Source organism: Capsicum annuum, chromosome 12 (genome assembly GCF_002878395.1).
Source record: "Capsicum annuum cultivar UCD-10X-F1 chromosome 12, UCD10Xv1.1, whole genome shotgun sequence".
In the NCBI taxonomy this organism is placed as follows: Eukaryota; Viridiplantae; Streptophyta; class Magnoliopsida; order Solanales; family Solanaceae; genus Capsicum; species Capsicum annuum.
The window spans coordinates 19,260,136-19,271,237 of record NC_061122.1 but is presented as its reverse complement, the minus strand read 5'-3'; positions in this window follow the sequence as shown (position 1 = coordinate 19,271,237).

Here is an 11,102-nt window from a genome sequence, read left to right as displayed (position 1 = left end):
GATCCATAGGGTACGTACTCTAACAAGTGGTATCAGAGCGAGGTTGTCTTAAAAAGGGTTAGCACCTAAGAAAAGATTAATATAATAAATTCCGCACCACCTACTGGTCATAGTGATGGTCAATCCACTATTAGACCTCCACTCATTGATGGGTCTCACTTCATTTGGTGGAAAGCTAGGATGGAAACATTTCTTCAAAATGTAGATTATGAATTATGGGACAAAAATATTGATGGACCAACAATTCCCATGAAGATAATGGATGGAGAACAAGTGAAAAAGGTAAGAAGTGAATTCACCCTGAAAGATCTTATAGCACTATAAAAGAATGCAAAAGCCAAAAATATTCTTGTTTGTGGTCTTGGTCTGGCTGAGTACAATAGAGTGTCTAATTGCAACACTGCTAAACAAATCTGTGATGCATTGGTGAATGCACATGAAGGCACTAGACAAGTGAGAGATTTCAAAATTGTATTAATTTTCATTGAATATGAGGCTTTCAAAATGGAGAAAAATGAGTCACTACAAGAAATGATAACTAGGTTAACTTTGTTGGTACATGAGTTATCGTCTCTAGGAAAGGTTTTATCTACTGAGGAACAGGTAAAGAAGGTTTTGAGAGTCCTACCAAATTCTAAGTGGAATGTCAAATTTACAGCAAAAAAAAAAGCTAAGGATCTCACTAGAATGTTCCTTGATGAGTTAGTTGGTAATTTGAAGACCTATGAGATGGACATAGAAGATCTAAATAGGGCATCTAAAAGTGATGAATCAGATAAAGAAGAAGGTGATAAAACTGCTCTCAATGCTATTGGAGATTCAGACATGGAAGAAGATGATGGAAACTCTGAGGTAAGTATTCTTGAACTCAAAGAGAAGTTGCATTTATTTTCTAAAAAGAAACTTGTTTCCTTAATGAGTGCTCTAATTGATGATTTCCAAGAATCAACTTCTGATAGGGATGAGTTATTCAACAATCTTGTAAGTTTGAAGTTTGATTTTATTGATCTAGAAACTTGTCAGAACACTGTTGTAAAGGAAAACTGCACTCTTAAGGAATAAGTTAGCAGACTTGATTCATCAAACCTGACCCTCAAATCAGAAGTTCTAAAACTGTCTCTTTCTGAAAAAGCAAAAAAGGAGAAGAGTGAGGAACAAGAAAAGATTGAGTCAGAATTGACTACGATTAAACATGAATACTCTTGTGAAAAAGAAAAGGTTAGTCAACTAAGTCAAGAAGTTTCTAAATTGAAACTTGATCTTGAAAGAGCTAATAGATGGACACATTCTTCAAGACTTGTTCATAAGCTAGGTCAAAGAACTCACAATGAAAGGTTGGGTTAGGATTTTATAAAAGTTCTAATGCTATTAAAGATCTGTGTTATATTTTTGGTAACTTGGGACATCCAACCACTGGCTGTCTAGTTGCAGCAAAAAGCAAATCAAGAAGCATAATCCTAGAAAAAGATTCTGATTCTATGTTAGCACAAGCTAACAAGAAAGTCAAAACTGGTCAGAGAAATATGTCACATAAATGTTGCCTCGATGGGTTACAAGGAACCTCATACATCCTTTTTCTCATAAGAAAGGATCCAAGCTTGTCTGGGTTTCTAAAATTAACCTCTAATTTGTTTTGCAAGTGAGAGTGAAATGAGGCAAACAAAATTAGTACATGGACAGAGCTTGCTCAAGACATAAGACTGGAAGTAAATAAAATTTCTTTCACTCACCACATTTAAAGGGGGAATGGATCTTTTGGATATGGTAAAAAGAGCACCATTACTAGAGTTGAAAAGATTGGGAGAACTAAAACAAAATTCTTTTAAAAACTGGCCAGATTTAGAGTGCTCGTGTAAGGGGGAAGCAAGGGAGATTCTCTTAAAAAAATAATAAAAAAAGGATGACAGTGAAATTGATGAGAATGCACAGGAATATGTTGTACTACCCGGTCAACTGTTGTACAAACTGTAGGCATATTGACAGGGGGAACAACAAATAAAGAAATGGATGTATCAATAAAACCAACACAAGCTGCTGGTAATTTTGTTGGTAGGTCATAAGAATTGGTGTTGTCAAAAGAATCTTAAGATATCCCATGAGAATCAATGGCTTGAGACTATGGTATCCAAAGAAAAACAATTTCACTCTTGAGGGCTATAAAAACGTTGAGTATGTGGGTTACTTAATTGACTGGAGAAGCACTAAGCACCAAAGGCACTAAGTAGAGAGAATTTTGAAAGGAATAGGTTAAACTTAGGGATGATTAAAATTGCATGAACTCCCCTAAATTATTGACTATAATAACCATTTTTTTCTTAATCTTATTACCTAAAATGTTTTTCGATTCAGTCTTGCACATTTAGTTATGTGTCCCAATTCCAGATTTTTGACTCTTCTAACCTAATTTGTATTAGATTATGCATAAAAATAGGTACAAACAAGCAATTATGACCATAAAATTCTTCTTATTAGGTATGTTCTACACTGACATAAGTATAGGCTGTCTAAGTTGAAACAGTTGAGCACACCTGTTCAATTCCTCACACTTCATCCTCTCCTTGTCCTATAATATTTACGAATTGGTTGACCAAACTTTATTTGATTCTCTCCAAATGGTTATGCACAAATGTGTTAATGCTTCACCAAAAATTCCTTCTTCTATATTAACCAAAATATCAGTTTTTGTACCATGAATTGCCAAATTGGATCATCAATCATATACAACATATTTACATGCTTTCCCTTCTAGTTTCTAATTGGTTATTTTTTAGGACTTATCAATCCTAGTTCAGGTTTGACCTATAAAGCAACAATAGATATTCTTGGACATATGAATCATGTTGCTCTAACTGTTTCAATAAGGAGGGCTAACACTCATTTAAAAAAAATTGAATTTTTTTTTAATTTAGCGAAAAAAAAAATTTAAACTAGAAGCTATACAAGACAGTCATGAAGTGGAATGAGAAGTCCTTAAGGCTAGGAACATCACTTTGAAGCTTGAACTTGATTTATAGAGGTATGAAAATATTGAAATCATTCGTCAATTGGCACAGTTGATATCACCTATTCCATTTTCCTCATTATCTCTTCACTATTTGTATCCTTAGCCATGTTCCACTTTTATACCATATTTATTTAATTAATGCTCAGTTGTTTTGCTTTGTTCAGTACTAGCTTAGGTTTAATATGGAACTTGCTCTGTCAGTTAAATGGAATGGTTATCTTTGCTAAATTGACTCATATTTTTGTTCTCTTTAATACATTACTATGTTGGCTAAAGTCTTTGTCTAATTATTTTGGTGATAGCCCTAGTGGACATAAATACCATATAAAATAAATTTGGCTCGTATATTATTGCATTGAAATAGTTTTTTGATGATGCCAAAAGGGGGAAGATAAGGTTGTGCAATGTTTATAACCCATTGACTGACTTGTTTCATTCTAGAGTTTTATACTTTAGTGCCTATAGGTAAAGATGTTTCAATGCACAAAGACAAGAGGTTTGTCATCATCAAAAAGGGGAAATTTGTTGGGTAAGATATAGTTTTGATGATTGACAAACTGACAAGGTGGTATGAAACATGTAGCTAAAACTTGTAGCAAATAAACTTAAAGAAATAAACATGTGCTAATTTATAGAAGTTGAATTTGATTCAAACACTTGATGATAAGGGAAAGCAAAATTTAGTTGAAAAAGGAGTCCTATGGAAAGGATTTTCATTTTTGAGGATATCCTGATGAGTCCTATGCGTAGAAGGAGAAAGATTCTGCAAATTAAGAAGTCTGCGCAAGATAGGAAACATATAAATTAAAGGACTCTTTGCTAGATCAATGAAGTTTTTGATGACTGACACATAAATGGACCATGTTACTTGAGCTGGTCCAAGCATAGGAAGACAGGTTTCAGGTTTCACTGATAGATGCAGACAAATATTGCTTAAAGTCAGGAATGAATGAGAAAGCCTAATTCTAATATACTCAAGTTACTAATCACGTGAGAAATTAAAGAAGTTGTGGTTGAGTAAAATGCTTGAAGATAAGCTGCTTTAAAGAGTTGAAGTTTGACTACAATACTAAGGAGACAAGAGTTGGAATTGATGAAGGAGTCTCACTTGAAGTAGAACTCTATGTAATGAGAGTTCTTATTAAAGGAGGAGTTTGAAATAAAGAATGAATCTTTGAAGAACTGTGTTTAAATAAAAGATGCATTAGTCAGAATAACTTACGCACTTACAAAGCAGAAAAACACAATTGACAGATTGACTTCACGAAGTGCTACTCAATCACTGAAGAAACACATTGAAGAACCTGGTCCTAAGTATTGAATCCAACTAAGAGTTTTAGCATTTATTTTTAGAGTTGTTCATTATGTTTGAACTATTGATGTAATATTAGTTTTAGTGTGTTATAAACTGAACTAGGAGCTAGTATTCGAGTTGGGAAAAACTCAAAAACTTTGGGAACGCATACCTTGGGAGGTGTGTGTGTAGTTAGGAATTAGAGTTAGTTGTTGAGTTAAAGGAATTGGAGTTTATAATTCCTATTTGTTGGATACAAGCATTTTGTAATCAGTCATTGTTGAGCCTTAGAGTTATTTAGTGAAGTTGGGGTTAAATCTTCTAGTGGTACAAGTCGCAGTTTTTTTCACCTTTTAATTAGGGTTTTTTCCACGTAAAAATTATTGTGTTCTTTACTTTCTGTTTTACTGCTTCCTTGGAACACGTCAGGAAACCCGTTCCATCGATAAACAATAGTTAGGTGAAAATAAGATTATCAGTACGTCACGTACTCTAACATATAGCCATGAAGTGCCTTTTTAGAAAGGAGGAAATAATTCATCGAAAATGTGTATCATTTCTGAATAGTCATGTCTGTCCATTCAAAACAGTGTGTCTTTTTCAAACAGCCACAACCATCCAAACAAGTCATACCTTTTTAAAAAATAGTGTGTCATTTCAAAACAACATTTCGCATTTTTGCAATTCTTTCTGAACTGCATGCATGCACATTAATAGAGGAAAAAAAACTGTTGGATTTTCGGACTATGTAAATAAATTTTGTGTACAAACTTAATCTCATCGATCAATCCAAATCCAAATCTGAAGATGAGCGATCGACGACGATGACGGCGTGAGGCACCTCTTGGTTCTTGCCTCACTTACCATGTGGAGTTTTTGTTTCTTAATATAAACGCATGAAAGTTTCATTCTCCCACCAATATGGGAGAATTAGTAGACTTTTCTTTCTTTTGAGTACACTTTTCTTTTTTAAGTGTTATCTCAAATTTTCCTCCACTTAATTCCCTTCATCTTCTGCTCACACTTTTAATCTTGAACCCAACAATCACCCACATTAATAGGGGATGAATATTCTTTGTAAAATATTATGGACAAGTATGTGATCATCAAGCAAAGACTGATTTTATCTGAATAAGTGGGTTTTACTTTGAACTTTTCATAGTGAACATGCATCGGATGTACTCGATCAATTAGTAGATTTAATATCTTTGAACCGTCGAGCTTTAATGTATACCTAGACAACACATGTCATACAACCAACCTTTTACCATTTATGGTTCTCACGGTTTTATTTGTTTTATCTATGAACACATCTCAGTTTCATGAGAGCTTAGAGAATAGGCCTTTACTAACATTCTCCTTGAAGCGGCTTCTACTCTGCTCTCACATAGGTAATTTCTAAGCTTTTCAATCCTATAGTTTAAACTATTAGGTCAATTTTTCCAAATTTAGATAATTATTAAAAGAATTCACTCCATAAGTCTTTTCCTTATTTACTAAATATTGTCTACTTCATGAGAATGGGTTGGGTATATTGACTATGTTGAGCCTGTCTGAAACAACTTTGTTTGATCTCCTTGAATCTAGCTCTATGGATCTCCAGTCTGCTAGGTAGAGTTACCACCATGCAGACTTGTCCTATGCCTTAAACCCTTTCCCTTGGATGTTCTCTCAACTCCTTCTCTAGATAGGCCTTTTGTAAGTGGATCTAATACATTATCCTTTGACTTTACATAGCTAATAGTTATAATTCCACTAGAGAGAAGTTCTTTAATGGTATTATGTCTCCGTCTTATGTGACGAGATTTATCGTTATACATCATGCTCCCTGCTCTACCTATTATCATTTGACTATCACAACATATACATACTGGTGCCACTAGTTTAGGCCAATAAGGAATATCTTTCGAGAAATTCTGGAGCCATTTTGCTTCTACACCAGCTTTATCCAATGCGATAAACTCAAATTTCATTATGGACCGAGCAATAAATGCCTGTTTGAACGATTTCAAATAGACTGCTCCTCGACCTATAGTAAATACATATCCACTCAGGGATTTTACTTTATTTGATCTGGTAATCCAATTTGCATCACTATATCCTTCAATTTTTGCAGGATATTTATTATAATGCAAAGCATAGTCTTGAGTGTATTTAAGATACCCCAAAATTCTTTTCATTGTCATCCAATGAATTTTATTAAGATTACTCGTGTACTGACTCAACTTACTAATAGCACATGCTTTGTCTGGTCGTGTACAATTCATGATATACATCAAAAATCCCAACACTCTTGTGCATTTCAACTGTGAGTCACTTTTACCTTCATTTTTTGAAGTGCAGAGTTCACGTCCAATAGTGTCTTGGAAATACCAAATTCCATATACTTGAACTTGTCAAGTACCTTTTCTATGTAATGCGGCTGTGACAAAGCCAACCCTTGTGGAGTTCTATGGATTTTTATTCCTAAGATCACATTCACAAATCCAAGATCTTTCATATCAAACTTGCTCTCAAGCATTTATTTTGTAGCATTTATGTATGAAATGTCTCTACTAATGATCAACATATCATCCATATACAAACAAACAATGACCTTGTGATTTGGGGTGTCTTTAATGTTAGCACTTTTATCACATTCGCTTATCTTAAATCTGTTTGCCAACATGGTTTGGTCAAACTTCGCATGCCACTATTTAGGTACTTATTTTAGTACATAAAGAGACTTAACAAGTTTGCACACCTTATTTTCTTTTCCCTAAACCACAAAACCCTCAAGCTATTCTATGTAAATTTCTTTCTCCAATTCTCTATTTAGGAATACTATTTTCACATCCATTTGATAAATTTCAAGACCATATACCATCACCAAGGATATTAACATCCAAATTGACGTTATCCTCGTTACATATGAGTATGTATCAAAGTAATCAAGGTTTTCCTTTTGTTTAACGCCTTTTACTACAAGTCTTACCTTGTATTTATCAATAGTTCCATATGCTTTCATTTTCCTTTTGAATTTCTATTTAGAACATAAAGGTTTATTTTCTGAAGGAAGAACAACTAACTCCTATGTATGGTTGCTAAAGATTGAATCTATCTCACTATTGATTGCCTCTTTCCAAAAGGATAAGTCTGAAGATAACATTGCTTTTTTAAATGTTTGAGGCTCATTTCTAAGATAAATATTACAAAATTTGATCCAAATAAAGTTGACGTTCTTTTACGTATACTACATCTTGGATTCTCATCATTATGTACATCCTCACTTAGTTTATCTTGAGGTTGTTTAGACCCTCCACTAGATTGTTGATGTCTATTTTTGTGCTTAATACATTGTTGTTTAGGGTACACAAAATTTGTAAGTTAGTTCAGTAAACATTAACACAAGTTCAAAATGTTTCAAGAACACTTATGAAGTTTTCCAACACCTTCAACACAAGTTCACTATGAATTATCAAATAAGTATGTTATATTATTAAGAAATAAGATGAAATAGAATAAGGTAATTCCTTCGAATTCACGAAGTGTCTTTAAGGAAATAATTTCCCTCAAGTACTCGAGGTTCCGAAATTTTCCTCCAAGGATAAAATGGCTTCAAAATAGAAAGTAGTGGTATCTTAAACATTTTGGTTTTCTTCAAACTCACACGATGGGAGATGATCACACGGAGTTTTTAAGAAGACAAAAAGTATTTTAATACAGAAAATTTTAGTACTAAACCTGTGGAAAAATGCAAGTTTATATAGTGTTGGGTATGATGTAGTTTTGATGATTGACAAAACTGACAAAGTGATATGAAATATGAAGTTGAAACTTGTAGCAAATAAACTTAACGAAATAAACATGTTCTAATTTGTAGAAGTTGAATTGAAGAACTCTTTTTTAGATCAATGACGTTTCTGATGACTGAAATATGTATGGACCATGTTACTTGAGCTGGTCCAAGCATAGGAAGACGGGTTTCAGGTTTCACTGATAGATGCAGACAAAGATTGCTTAAAGGCAAGAATGAATGACCAAGCCTAATTCTAATATACTCAAGTTACTGATCATATGAGAAATTAAAAAAGTTGTGGTTGAGTAAAATACTTGAAGATAAGCTGATTTAAAGAGTTGAAGTTTGACTACAACACTAAGAAGACAAGAGTTGGAATTGAAGAAGGCGTCTCGCTTGAACTAGAACTCTATGTAATGAGAGTTTTGATTAAAGAAGGAGTTTGAAATAAAGAATGACTCTTTGAAGAGCTGTGCTTAAATAGAAGATGCATCAGTCAGAATAACTTACGCACTTACAAAGAAGAAAAGCACAATCGACAAATTGACTTCACGAAGTGCTACTCAATCACTGAAGAAACACATTGAAGAACCTGGTCCTAAGTATAGAATCCAGCTAAGAGTTTTAGCATTGATTTTTAGAGTTGTTCATTTTGTTTGAACTATTGGTGTAATATTAGTTTTTGTGTGTTATAAACTGAACTAAGATCTAGTCTTCTAGTTGGGGAAAACTTAGAGACTTTGGGAATGCATACCTTGGGAGGTGTCTGTAGTTAGAAATTAGAGTTTATAATTCCTAGTCGTTGAGTTAAAGGAATTGGAGTTTATAATTCTCATTTATTGGTTACAAGAGTTTTGTAATCCGTCGTTGTTGTGGCTTAGAGTTATTTAGTAAAGTTGGGGTTAAATCCTATAGAGGTGCAGGTTGTGATTTTTTACACCTTTTGAGCCGGGTGTTTTCCACATTAAAATTGTTGTGTTCTTTACTTTTTGTTTCCTTGGAACACGTAAGGAAACCCGTTTCATTGATATGCAACAGTTAGGCGAAAATAAGATAGTCAGTAGGGCACGTACTCTAACAAGTGGTACCAGAGTGAGGTTGTCTTAAAAAGGGTCAGCACCTAAGAAAAAATTAATATAATGAATTCTGTACCACCTACTGGTCACAGTGAAGGTCAATCCACTATTAGACCTCTACTCTTTGATGGGTCTCACTTCATTTGGTGGAAAGCTAGGTTGGAAATATTTCTTCAAAGTGTAGATTATGAATTATAGGACAGAAATATTGATGGACCAACAATTCCCATGAAGATAGTGGATAGAGAACAAGTGAAAAGGGTAAGGAGTAAATTCACCCAGAAGATCTTGTTGCACTACAAAAGAATGCAAAAGTCAAAAATATTCTTATTTGTGTTGTTGGTCCAGCTGAGTACAATAGAGTGTCTAATTGCAATACTGCTAAACAAATTTGGGATGCATTGGTGAATGCACATGAAGGCATTATCCAAGTGAGAGAATTCAAAATTGCATTACTTTTCACTGAATATGAGGCTTTCAAAATGGAGTAAAATGAGTCACTACAAGAAATGATAACTAGGTTAAGTTTGTTGGTAAATGAGTTATCATCTCTAGGAAAGGTTTTTTCTACTGAGGAATAGGTAGAGAAGATCTTAAGAGTCCTACCAAAGTCTAAGTGGAATATCAAAGTTAAAGCCAAAAGAAAAGCTAAGAATCTCACTAGAATGTACCTTGATGAGTTAGTTTGTAATTTGAAGACCTATGTGATGGACATGGAAGATCTAAATAGGGCATCTAAAAGTGATGAATCAGGTGGAGAAGAAGATGATGAAACTGCTCTCATTGCCATTGGAGTTTCAGACATGGAAGAAGATGATGGAAACTCTGAGGTAAGTATTCTTGAACTAAAAGAGAATTTGCATTTATTTTCTAAAAAGAAACTTGTTTCCTTAATGAGTGCTCTAATTGATGATTTCCAAGAATTAACTTCTGATAGGAATGAGTTATTCAACAATCTTATAAGTTTGAAGTTTGATTTTATTGATCTAGAAAATTGTAAGAACACTGTTGCAAAGAAAAACTGCACTCTGAAGGAACAGGTTAGCAGACTTGATTCTTCAAACCTAACCCTCAAATTTGAAGTTCTAAAACTATCTCTTTCTAAAAAAGAAAAAAAGTCAAGAGTGAAGAGCAAGAAAAGATTAAGTCAGAATTGCTTATGATTAAACATGAATACTTTTGTGAAAAAGAAAAGGTTAGTCAACTAAGTCAAGAAGTTTCTAAATTGAAACTTGATCTTAAAAAAGCTAATAGATGGACACATTCTTCAAGACTTGTTCATAAGCTAGGTCAAAGAACTTACAATGAAAAGGTTGGGTTAGGCTTTTATAAAAGTTCTACTGCTATTAAAGATCTGTGTTATATTTTTGGTAACTTGGGACATCCAACCACTGAATGTCCAGTTGCAGTAAAAAGCAAATCAAGAAGCATAATCCTAGCAAAAGATTCTGATTCTATGTTAGCACAAGCTAACAAGAAAGTCAAAACTGGTTAGAGAAATATGTCACATATGGGCTACAAGGAACCTCATACATCTTTTTTCTCATAAGAAAGGATCCAAGATTGTCTGGGTTCCTAAAATTAATCCTTAATTTGTTTTGCAGGTGAGAGTGAAAGGAGGAAAGCAAAATTAGTAGATGGATAGATATTGCTCAAGACATAAGACTGGAAGCAAATAAAATTTCTTGACATCGCATTTAAAGGGGGAATGGATCTTTTAGAGATAGTAGAAAGAGCACTATTATTAGAGTTGAAAAGATTGGGAGAACTAAAACAAAATTCTTTTTAAAAATGGTCAGATTTGGAGTGCTCGTGTAAGGAGGAAGCACGGGAGATTCTCTTCAATAAAAAAATAATAAAAAAAGGATGACAGTGGAACTGATGAGCATGCACAGGAACATGTTGTACTACCTGGTCCAACTGTTGTATAGACTGAGGTTATATTGATAG